The sequence below is a fragment of the Lepidochelys kempii genome, unplaced genomic scaffold (assembly GCF_965140285.1).
Source record: "Lepidochelys kempii isolate rLepKem1 unplaced genomic scaffold, rLepKem1.hap1 scaffold_363, whole genome shotgun sequence".
In the NCBI taxonomy this organism is placed as follows: Eukaryota; Metazoa; Chordata; order Testudines; family Cheloniidae; genus Lepidochelys; species Lepidochelys kempii.
The window spans coordinates 34,450-46,657 of record NW_027621935.1 but is presented as its reverse complement, the minus strand read 5'-3'; positions in this window follow the sequence as shown (position 1 = coordinate 46,657).

Genomic DNA, 12,208 nt, shown 5'->3' with positions numbered 1-12,208 from the left:
GTGGCCAACGGGCTCAGCCAGCGGCTCAGGCCTCCTTCTTCGACGGCATCATCATCGCCAAGCAGCTGCCCTACTTGCCCAAGCTGGGCGTGGGCCGGAGCGGGTGCGCCTGGACGCCGGGGTCCCGCCCGGGGCAGGGAGCCAGGACGCCCGGGTTCTCCCCCGGGCTCTGGGAGGGGAGTAGGGTCTAGTGGTTAGGACTGGGGCCAGGACTCCTGAGTTCTTCCCCCAGTGCTGGGAGGGGAGGGGGGCTGGTGGGTTAGAGCAGGGGGGCCTGGGGGCCAGGACTCCTGGGTTCTCTCCTGGTTCTGGGAGGGGAGGGGGGGCTGGTGGGTTAGAGTGGGGGGGCTGGGAGCCAGGACTCCTGGGTTCTCTCCCTGGTTCTGGGAGGGGAGGGGGGCTGGTGGGTTAGAGCGGGGGGGCTGGGGGCCAGGACTCCTGGGTTCTCTCCCTGGTTCTGGGAGGGGAGGGGGGGCTGGTGGGTTAGAGTGGGGGGGCTGGAGCCAGGACTCCTGGGTTCTCTCCCTGGTTCGGGAGGGGAGTGGGGGCTGGTGGGTTAGAGCAGGGGGCGCTGGGAGCCAGGACTCCTGGGTTCTCTCCCCGGTTCTGGGAGGGGAGGGGGGGCTGGTGGGTTAGAGCGGGGGGCTGGGGGCCAGGACTCCTGGTTCTCTCCTGGTTCTGGGAGGGGAGGGGGGCTGGTGGGTTAGAGTGGGGGGGCTGGAGCCAGGACTCCTGGGTTCTCTCCTGGTTCTGGGAGGGGAGGGGGGGCTGGTGGGTTAGAGCGGGGGGGCTGGGGGCCAGGACTCCTGGGTTCTCTCCTGGTTCTGGGAGGGGAGGTGGGGGCTGGTGGGTTAGAGTGGGGGGGCTGGGAGCCAGGACTCCTGGGTTCTCTCCCTGGTTCGGGGAGGGGAGTGGGGCTGGTGGGTTAGAGCAGGGGGCGCTGGGAGCCAGGACTCCTGGGTTCTCTCCCGGTTCTGGGAGGGGAGGGGGGGCTGGTGGGTTAGAGCGGGGGGCTGGGGGCCAGGACTCCTGGGTTCTCTCCCTGGTTCGGGAGGGGATGGGGGGCTGGTGGGGTTAGAGCAGGGGGGCTGGGAGCCAGGACTCCTGGGTTCTCCCTCTGGCTTCAACCCCCCGTCCCGCCTCACACCCAGGGCCCACGACATCTACGCGGAGGATTTCATGGTCACCGATCTCCAATTCCTGCCCCGGGGCTGCAGGTACAAGGACCTGAGGGGGCTGCTCAAGGCCTCCAGCCTCAAACAGTTCCCCCTCGTGGACTCCAAGGTCAGTGTGGCCCCCCTGCACCCTCCGAGGCAGCCAGTCCCCGCCCGGGGGCGGAGGGGAGCCGGCGCCCCCCGGAGGGGACAGGCCCCGGGCCCCATTAACGCCCCCCCCGCCCCCCGGCTTGTCTGCAGAGTCCAGGATCTTGCTGGGCTCCGTCCGGCGGAAGCATCTCGCCAAGCTGCTGTCGGAGCAGCTGAGCGCGGAGAGCGATTCCAGCATCTGCTCTGGCGGTCCGAGGCGAGCGGCCCCACACAGCCCGTGAGTAACGCCTGCCCCGTTGCCCCGTCCCAGAGGTGGGCGCATCTCGGCGCCGGGCGAGGGGCCCCCGTGAAACCCACCGCCCCGCCCAGAGGTGGGCGCATCTCGGCGCCGGGCGAGGGGCCCCGTGAAACCCACCGCCCCGCCCCAGAGGTGGGCGCATCTCGGCGCCGGGCGAGGGGCCCCCGTGAAACCGCCGCCCCGCCCAGAGGTGGGCGCATCTCGGCGCTGGGCGAGGGGTCCCTGTGTAACCCGCCGCCCCGCCCCAGAGGTGGGCGCATCTCGGCGCCGGGCGAGGGGCCCCCGTGAACCCGCCGCCCCGCCCCAGAGGTGGCCGCATCTCGGCGCCGGGTGAGGGGTCCCCGTGTAACCCGCCGCCCCGCCCCAGAGGTGGCCGCATCTCAGCGCCAGGCGAGGGTCCCTGTTGTCACCAGCCGCCCCGTCCCAGAGGTGGGCGCATCTCTGCGCCGGGCGAGGGGCCCCCGTGAAACCCACCGCCCCGCCCCCAGAGGTGGGCGCATCTCGGCGCGGGCGAGGGGCCCCCGTGAAACCCGCCGCCCCGCCCCAGAGGTGGGCGCATCTCGGCGCTGGGCGAGGGGCCCCCGTGAAACCCGCCGCCCCCGCCCCAGAGGTGGGTGCATCTCAGCGCTGGGCACGGGGTCCCTGTGTCACCAGCCGCCCCGCCCCAGAGGTGGGTGCATCTCGGCGCCAGGCGAGGGGTCCCCATGTCACCAGCCGCCCCGCCCCAGAGGTGGGCGCATCTCAGCGCCGGGCGAGGGGCCCCCATGAAACCCGCCGCCCCGCCCCAGATGTGGCCGCATCTCAGCGCCGGGCAAGGAGTCCCCGGTCACCAGCCGCCCCGCCCCAGAGGTGGGCGCATCTCAAGCGCCGGGGGCGAGCAGCCGCGGTTTGACTCTGTGACTCTTTCCCTTGCAGCTGCTGGGTGCAGACGGCGCTTCAGGAACCCCAGAGGAGAAGCAGGTGAGCAGGACGGGGGTTGGGGGGTTTTGCAGGGCAGGGGGGGCACATGGAGACTGGGGGGACGGTTTGGGATGGTGGGGGAGAGTCAGAGGCGGGGAGGGGGGTGATCTGACCTGCCCCCACCCTTGTGTCTCTCCCTTTTCCAGAAACACCGAGAGTTTCTGCTGAGCCGGGCGACGGGGGAGACATCAAAAGAGGAGGTGCTGGGGGGGCAGGGAAGGGGGGCCCCCTCGTTTGGGGAGGATGCAGTGGGGGCTGGGAGGATGCATTGATGGGGGGGAAGCAGGGGGAGCAGGGGGGCCCATTGGTAGATGCATGGGCAGGGGCTGGGAGTGGGGGTCAGTTAAAGGGAGGCCCATGGAGTGCAGCAGGGGAGGACTGGGGGGCTCGGAAGGGCTGTCGTGCCCCCCCATGGGGATGCTGCGGGTGCTGATCCGTGTCCCCCCCCGCAGGAGCGAGGCACCCAACTGTCTGTCAAGATGAAGGACGTGCATCACTTGGTATGTCGAGGGCGGGGCTGCCTGTCCGTGGGGACCCCCCCGGGTACCCGGGTCGGGGGGACCGTGACCCTCCCCCAGCCCTCCCGAGTCTGCAGGGCGATTGAAGAGGCGGGGGAGGCTCAAATCTCCCCCCCCAGCCCCAGACTATCACATGTCAGACTTGCGGGTGGCCCAGACTATCGGGGTTCAGACTGGCCCCCCCAGACTATCGGGGTTCGTATGCGTCTTCGAGTGTTCCAGGATGCTTTGCCCCGGCTGTTTGGCGGGGGCTGGTGCAAAGGATTCTGGGAGGACCGCGGGGAAGGGGGCTGGAGCCGGGGGGATATTTCCCAGGATGCTTTGCCCCGGCTGCTTGGTGGGAGCAGGTGCAAGGGATTCTGGGAGGACCTCGGGGAGGGGGCTGAAGCTGGGGAGGATATTTCCCAGGATGCTTTGCCCCGGCTGTTTGGCGGGGGCTGGTGCAAAGGATTCTGGGAGGACCGCGGGGAAGGGGGCTGGAGCCGGGGGGATATTCCAGGATGCTTTGCCCCGGCTGCTTGGCGGGAGCAGGTGCAAGGGATTCTGGAGGACCCCGGGGGAGGGGGCTGGAGCTGGGAGGATATTTCCCAGGATGCTTTGCCCCGGCTGCTTGGCGGGGGCTGGTGCAAAGGATTCTGGGAGGACCGCGGGAAGGGGGCTGGAGCCGGGGGATATTTCCCAGGATGCTTTGCCCCGGCTGCTTGGCGGGAGCAGGTGCAAGGGATTCTGGGAGGACCCCGGGAGAGGGGGCTGGAGCTGGGGAGGATATTTCCCAGGATGCTTTGCCCCGGCTGCTTGGCGGGGGCTGGTGCAAAGGATTCTGGAGGACCCCGGGGAGGGCGGAGCCGGCGGGATATTTCCCAGGATGCTTTGCCCGGCTGCAGGTGGAGGACTGGAGTGCCAGCAGCTGCAGGAGCTGGTCCGGCTGGAGGAGCTGCCCATCGACCCAGCCCCCTACCGCCTGCTGGGAGAACGAGACCCTCTACCAGGTGGGTGCTGCCGGCGGCCTCGGGGTGCGGGGGGGGTCCCCCCAATATCGCGCCCTCGCCCCCCGCTCTGCCCTCCCAGCATGCTTTGCAGCCACCGCGCGGCCAGAGGTGGCGCAAGGGATTCTGGGAGCCGGCAATCTGCAGCCCGGACCTGCCAGGACCCGAGTCTGGGTGGGTGGGGAATGGCTGGTGCGGGCTTGAGCAGAGCTCTGATTGGCAGGCATTTGCATATGCAAATAGGCCGTCCCTGGCATCGGCTGCACACTCGACGCAGAGCAATTAACGTTTGGGGAGGTTAAATTTTGTATGCAAATCTGCTGGCAGCTCATTTGCATTAGCTCAGGGGTAAGCGCTTATACATGGTGATAGGATTTGCATAAGCAATGAAGGTGTTAAGGTGAATTTGCATGTGCAATTAGAGTGAGAGGCCGTGGCACATCAATTTGCACGTGCAATTAGGGGCGGAGGGGCTGGTAGGGCAATTGCATAGGCGGTTAGGCTGGAGGAGTTGCAGATGAATTTAAATATGCAATTAGCAGGGCCGGCTCATTTGCAGGCCTGCTTTCCATACATTTGCATATGTAATGGGGGAACAAGACCGTTGCACATCAATTGGCTTATGCAATGGGGTGTGGCTCATTTGCATATAATTATGACCCATGCCCCCCCAAGTCCGGCTAATGCCCCCCCCACATTGCTGTGGGCCCCCCCTTGCCATGTCCCGACCCCTGAGCCACAACCTTGATTCAAGGGGGGCGGATATGGCTCCCCGCAATATCCGCCCCCTTGTTTTGACGTCTGACCCCCCCGTCCCCCCCCAGTGCTATGATCTGTTCAACTTGCTGGCTGCGGACAGCCTATGTCACCAACGTGGGCCGGCTGGTCGGGGTGGTGAGCCTCCGAGAGGTAGGGTGGGGGGCAGATGGGGGGCGGTGGGAGGGGAGATGGGGGGTGTGGGTTGGGGTACACGGGGTTGTCACGGAGTGTGGGGGAGTCCAGGCCCTGCACCCCTCTTCCTGGGATCCACTGAGACTCTCAGCCAGCCAGTAAAACAGAAGGTTTATTGGACAACAGGAACAGTCCCAAACAGAGCTTGTGGGTACAACCAGGACCCCTCAGTCAAGTCCTTCTGGGGGAGCAGGGAGCTTAGACCCCAGCCCTGGGGTTCCCTGTGTTTCTCCACCCAGCCCCAAACTGAAACTAAAACCCACCCAGCAGGTTCCCTGCTGCAGCCTCTGTTCACATTCCTGGGCAGAGGTGTTACCTCCCCCTCCCCCTCCTGGCTCAGGTGACAGGCTCTCAGGTCTCCCCTCCCCAGGGCACAGTCCCAGGTCAACACTCCCCCCTCCCTGCTGAGTCACATCGTCACATCTCTCCCCCCTTCGAGACTGAACTGAGCGGGGTCACGCTGACCAGTGACCTGGGGAAGTTCGGGGCCCCCTCTCCGGGACAGCGCATCCGCTATCAGGTTGGCACTTCCCTTCACGTGGACCACGTCCATGTCGTAATCCTGCAGGAGCAGGCTCCATCTCAGGAGCTTGGCGTTGGCTCCTTTCATCTGGTGCAGCCAGGTCAGGGGAGAGTGGTCGGTGTAGACAGTGAAGTGTCGCCCGAAGAGATAGGGCTCTAGTTTCTTGAGGGCCCACACCATGGCCAGGCACTCCTTCTCGATGGCCGCGTAGTGTTGCTCCCGGGGTAGCAACTTCTTGCTCAGGTACACGATGGGGTGTCTCTCCCCCTTTTCATCCTCCTGCATTAACACCGCCCCCAGTCCCGTGTCTGAGGCGTCGGTGAACACCACAAAGGGCTTGTCAAAGTCTGGGTTTGCCAGAACTGGGCCACTGACCAGAGCCTCCTTCAGCGCCCGGAAAGCCTCCTGGCACTGCTCGGTCCAGACCACCTTGTCTGGCTTCCCCTTCTTGCATAGCTCCGTGATGGGGGTGGCGATGGCGCTAAAGTGGGGCACAAATCTTCGGTAGTATCCTGCCATCCCAATAAAGGCTTGGACCTGCTTTTTGGTGTGGGGAGCGGGCCAGTCTCTGATCACCTCCACCTTGTCTGGTTCCGGCTTTAGGCGGCCGCTCCCCACCCGATGGCCCAGGTAAGATACTTCCGCCATCCCCACCTTGCACTTCTCCGCTTTTACAGTCAGCCCAGCCCCCTGGAGTCGGTCCAGCACTTGTCTAACCTGGGACACGTGGTCCTCCCAGGTCTGGCTAAAGACACAGATGTCATCAATATACGCCACGGCAAAACTCTCCATCCCCCTCAGGAGCTGGTCCACTAGGCGCTGGAAGGTGGCCGGCGCTCCCTTGAGGCCGAAAGGCAGGGTCAGGAACTCATAGAGCCCCAGAGGGGTGATAAAGGCCGATTTCAGTCGGGCATCTGCATCCAGCGGCACTTGCCAGTAGCCCTTTGTAAGGTCCATGGTGGTGAGGTACCGAGCTCCTCCCAGCTTGTCTAGGAGCTCATCAGGCCTGGGCATGGGGTAGGCATCAGATACAGTGATGGCATTGAGCTTCCGATAGTCCACACAGAACCGGACCGACCCGTCCTTTTTGGGGACCAGCACCACCGGCGAGGCCCAAGGGCTGGCAGATGGCTGGATCACCCCCAAAGCCAGCATGTCCCGGACCTCTCTTTCCAGGTCCTGAGCAGTTTTCCCTGTGACTCGGAAGGGGGAGCATCTTATCGGCGGGTGTGACCCTGTCTGCACCCGGTGGACAGTCAGATTAGTGCGTCCAGGCTGGTTGGAAAACAGCTGTCGGTACGGATGCAGCACCTCCCTGACCTCAGCTTGCTGGGCAGGGGTTAGCTGATCCGAGAGGGGAATTGTTTCCAGGGGGAAACCAGCTCTGGTCCCAGGGAATAGATCTACTAAAGGGTCATCTCCCTGCTCTTCCCACTGTCCACACACGGCCAACACCACATTCCCCCTGGCATAATATGGCTTCATCATATTCACATGGTACACCCGGCGGTGGTGCGCCCGGTTTGACAGCTCCACCACATAGTTTACCTCATTGAGCTGCTTGACGACCTTGAAAGGGCCCTCCCAGGCGGCCTGTAGTTTGTTCTTTCTCACTGGGATGAGAACCATCACCGGATCCCCGGTGGCATAGGCACGGGCCCGTGCCGTGCGGTCATACCAGACCTTCTGCTTCCTCTGGGCTCTGGCCAGATTCTCCCTGGCCAGGCCCATGAGTTCAGCCAGTCTCTCTCGGAAGATCAGGACATACTCCACCACTGACTCTCCATCGGGAGTGGCCTTCCCCTCCCACTCGTCTCTCATCAGGTCCAGGGGGCCCCTCACCCTCCTGCCATATAACAGTTCGAAAGGCGAAAATCCAGTAGACTCCTGGGGCACCTCCCTGTACGCGAACAGCAGGTGAGGTAAGTACTTGTCCCAGTCCTGCGGGTGCTGGTTCATAAAGGTTTTCAGCATCATCTTTAGCGTCCCGTTAAACCTCTCCACCAGCCCGTTGGACTGGGGGTGATACGCTGAGGCCCAGTCATGCCGGACCCCACATTTCTCCCACAAGCACCGGAGCAGGGCCGACATGAAGTTGGAGCCTTGGTCTGTCAAGACTTCCTTGGGGAACCCCACTCGGCTGAAAATGGTCAGGAGCGCATCGGCCACGGTGTCTGCTTCAATGGAAGCTAAGGGCACTGCCTCGGGGTAGCGGGTGGCAAAATCTACCACCACCAGAATGTATTTCTTCCCCGACCGGGTCGTCTTGCTGAGAGGCCCCACGATGTCCATGGCCACCTTCTGGAAAGGCTCCTCTATGATGGGCAAAGGTCTCAAAGCCGCTTTCCCCTTGTCCCGGGCCTTCCCCACCCTCTGACAGGGGTCACAGGATCGGCAATACTGCCGGACCGTGGTAAAGACCCCGGGCCAGTAAAAGTTCTGTAGCAACCTCTGCCGGGTGCGCCGGATTCCCTGGTGCCCTGCGAGGGGGATGTCATGGGCCAGGTACAGGAGCCTGCGGCGATACTTCTGGGGGACCACCAGCTGCCTCCTGATCCCACAGGACTCTACTTCCCTTGTGGGAGCCCATTCTCGGTACAGGAACCCCTTCTCCCACAGGAACCTCTCCTGGCAGCCTCTCCTCATGGTCCGTACCACCCTGAGGTCGGCCAGGTCCCTGAGCTTCCGCAAGGAGGGGTCTTTCCTCGACTCGGCCTGGAACTCAGCAGCTGGGGCAGGGACGGGGCCCGGTTCCCTCTCGCTGGCCAGGTCTGAGGCCTCCGCCTCTCTAAGCCGTGCCCCTCGGCCCTCCCTCCCCACCAGGGTAGGGTCCTGCGCCTCCGGTGTGATACCCTCCCCGAGGTCAGGGCGCAGTGCCCCTCGCCGGCTCTGGCTACGCGTCACAACCAGGGCGGCCTGGGGCTTGCTTGGCCAGTCCTCTAGGTCTCCCCCCATCAAAACTTCAGTGGGCAAATGGTGGTGTACCCCCACATCCTTGGGGCCCTCCTTGGCCCCCCATTTCAGGTGTACCCTTGCCACGGGCACCTTAAATGGGGTCCCGCCCACCCCTGTCAGGGTCAGATAGGTGTTGGGCACCACCCGATCTGGGGCCACCACCTCGGGCCGGGCCAGCGTCACCTCCGCGCCCGTATCCCAGTATCCATTGACCTTCCTCCCATCCACCTCCAGGGGAACAAGGCACTCTCTCCGGAGGGACAGCCCCGCGCCCACCCTGTAAACTGAGCACCCTGAGTCCAGAGCCTCCAGCCCTCTGGTGGAGCTGGCCTGGGGTACTCTTCCCTCCTGAGCAGGTGGTAAACTGGCAGCCCCCCTTTCCTGGGTCGTCTGCCCCTCGTCCAGCTGGGTCCCTACCCAGTTAACCCTGGGTAGGTTGGGTCTGCTCAGTCTGTCCCTGAGCCCGGGGCACTGGGACCGTACGTGGCCTCTCTGGCCACAGTGATAGCAGCTCAGGTCACGTTGGTCCCCTCGAGCAGGTCGGAGGGGCCCGACGCCAGGCGTTCCCCTTGGGAGGGGGTTCTCCCTATTTCCCCGCTGGGAGGCCCCCTGGTGACTCTCTCTCTGCATCGGGGGGGGCCTGTTCTTTTGGGGCTCCTCCCGGCTACCCCCTGACCGACTGTTCACGAACTCGTCGGCCAGCTGCCCTGCGTGCTGGGGGTTCTCGAGCTTTTTGTCCACCAACCACAGCCTCAGGTCGGAAGGGCACTGTTCATACAGCTGCTCCAGTACGATTAGGTCCAGCAGGTCCTCTTTAGCTCGGGCCCCAGCTGTCCACTTGCGGGCATACCCCTGCATCCGGTTGGCCAGTTGTAGGTAGGTGACCTCAGGCGTTTTACGCTGACTCCGGAACCTTCTCCGGTACATCTCGGGGGTCAGCCCAAACTCACGGAGCAGGGCCTGCTTGAACAGTTCATAGTCCCCTGCCTCCGGCCCTGTCATTCGGCTGTACACCTCCACGGCTTTGGGGTCCAGTAAGGGGGTGAGAAACTGGAGCCTGTCTGCAGGGTCAACCCTGTGCAGCTCACAGGCATTCTCAAAGGCCGTCAGGAAGCTATCCATGTCCTCCCCCTCCTTCCGCTGGGCCAGGAAGCACTTATCAAAGTTCCTTGCCGTCTTGGGTCCCCCCACACTCACCGCAGCCGCAGCCGGGGCCCCACTGCTCCTCAGCCTGGCCAGCTCCAGTTCATGCTGTCTTTGTTTCTCCTTCTCCTGACGCTCCCTCTCCTTCTCCTGACGCTCCCTCTCCTTCTCCTGACGCTCCCTCTCCTTCTCCTGACGCTCCCTCTCCTTCTCCTCCTGCTCATGTTGACGTTGTTTCTCCTTCTCCTGATGCTCATGTTGACGTTGTTTCTCCTTCTCCTCCTGCTCATGTTGACGTTGTTTTTCATGATCCTCCAGCTCCCTCATTTTCATCTCCCTCTCCCATTCCAGCCGCCTCCGCTCCAGGGATGGGGAGCTCCGCCGGGAGGATCCCCTGCTGGGTGCCGGGGTCAGGGTGCCCTCGGTATTCGCTGGGCTTCCCCCAACCCCTCCCCCGGACATAGGTAGGAAGGGTCTCGGGATGTCCTCAGCAGCAGTCTGACCCCTCCCAGCCCGGTCAGGCCCCAGGGCCCACGCTGCGTCCCCCGGGCAGCTTCCCTCAGGGACAGGGATCGGGTCATCCAAGCGATCCCTCTCCTCCAGCTGGGCAATCAGCTGTTCCTTGGTGGACCTCCCGATGCGCAGCCCCCTCTGCCTGCACAGCTCCACCAGGTCGCTCTTCAGGCGTTTAGCGTACATCTCCCTGCTGGCCCCTCGCAGGCCGGGCAGCTTCCCACGGTTTCCAGGAAAAGCCCCTCGTGTGCCCGTCCTTCTTGAGGTCACCGACTCTTTGCCAGGGTCGAGCTGCAGACTCCTCCGCCCCTGGGACCGCTCGCTGCAATCCCTCGGGGGACCCTGTTACTGCAAAAGTCTTTCTCTCTGGTCACACATTCCCAGGGGTTAACCGCCCCCCGAAACCGTCTCTCTCTGAATCTTCAGCACGCCTGGTCCCCGTCAATTCCCCTTCGTTTTACTGCTCCCCAGTCACTTACTGCAGGAAGCGCCGTTCACGGGGTGCAGTACATCCCACCGCTGCCACCAGTTGTCACGGAGTGTGGGGGAGTCCAGGCCCTGCACCCCTCTTCCTGGGATCCACTGAGACTCTCAGCCAGCCAGTAAAACAGAAGGTTTATTGGACAACAGGAACAGTCCCAAACAGAGCTTGTGGGTACAACCAGGACCCCTCAGTCAAGTCCTTCTGGGGGAGCAGGGAGCTTAGACCCCAGCCCTGGGGTTCCCTGTGTTTCTCCACCCAGCCCCAAACTGAAACTAAAACCCACCCAGCAGGTTCCCTGCTGCAGCCTCTGTTCACATTCCTGGGCAGAGGTGTTACCTCCCCCTCCCCCTCCTGGCTCAGGTGACAGGCTCTCAGGTCTCCCCTCCCCAGGGCACAGTCCCAGGTCAACACTCCCCCCTCCCTGCTGAGTCACATCGTCACAGGGTTGGGGTACACGGGAGATCAAGCAGATCAGAGAGGTTGTGGGTGGGGCAGGGAGCTCGTGGGGTCATGAGGAGATGGGGGGGTCATGGCATCATATGTGGGGGTGGGAAGGCATGGGGGTCACAGCGGGGTCAAGAGGGGGCATGGGGGGAGATCCTGGGGAATCCGGGGTCAGGGAGGATGTTGGGGTCGCAGGGGGACCTTTGGGGTTCAGGGAAGTTGAGGAAGGAGGTGGGGGTCACGGGTGAAATTGGGGCCGGGGGGGGGCTCAGAGGTTTGGGGGCAGGGGTGTCCCTGACGCGCTGTCTCTGCCCCCCAACAGCTCAAAGCCGCCGTGGAGGGATCGATCAAGGGCACCTTTGCCAGGCGCCGGCCCCATGACGGGGGGCAACGCGAGGGGGACCCCAACGGAGCCTCAGCCTAGCGGGGATCGAAACATCCGGCCTAACCCCAAACCCTGGAGCAGGGGCAGGGGAGAGAAAGCCCCCCACAGCACCTTGGTCCCCATCTTTTCTCTCTTGTCCTCCCCGTGTCCCAGCTCCAATAGCCCCCCAGTGACCCCTAAATTATTAACCCCCCGTTTTCAGGTGCTGCCCCCCCGAAGAACGCCCCCCCAATCACCCAATAAAAAACGGGTTACATTTTTTTGTCTCTCTTTTATTCCCCACTCCCATCTTTCTAGGGGTCTGGTGGGTTGGAGCAGGGAGGGCTGGGAGCCAGGACGCCTGGGTTCTCTCCCGGGCTCTGGGAGGGTAGTGGGGACTGGTGGGGGGCTGGAGATGCACCCACCCCTGGGTCAGAGCAGGGGCCTGGGTTCTCTTGGTGAAACACGTGGTTGTCATGGTGCCCGGATATAGGGTTATGACATCATAACCTGACAGAGTGACATCATAGCCTTAGCTTGTGACATCCTTGTGTGACATGCCAAGTCACCGGTGCATCGGGGGAAGTCACGTTGTTCCCCAGTGACATCATAGGGCACACAATGGTGCTGGGGGCTGAGGCGATGACCTCACGGCATTGTGCTGTGACATCATGACATGCTGGGGGCTGTCCTTGGTCAGAAGGGTGGCCGGTGCCATCATTTTGTGTTCCAATGACATCGCTGCTGCATGGGGTGACATCATGGCAGAAGATGTAAGGGCGCGTTGTCGCTGAGGAACCTAAT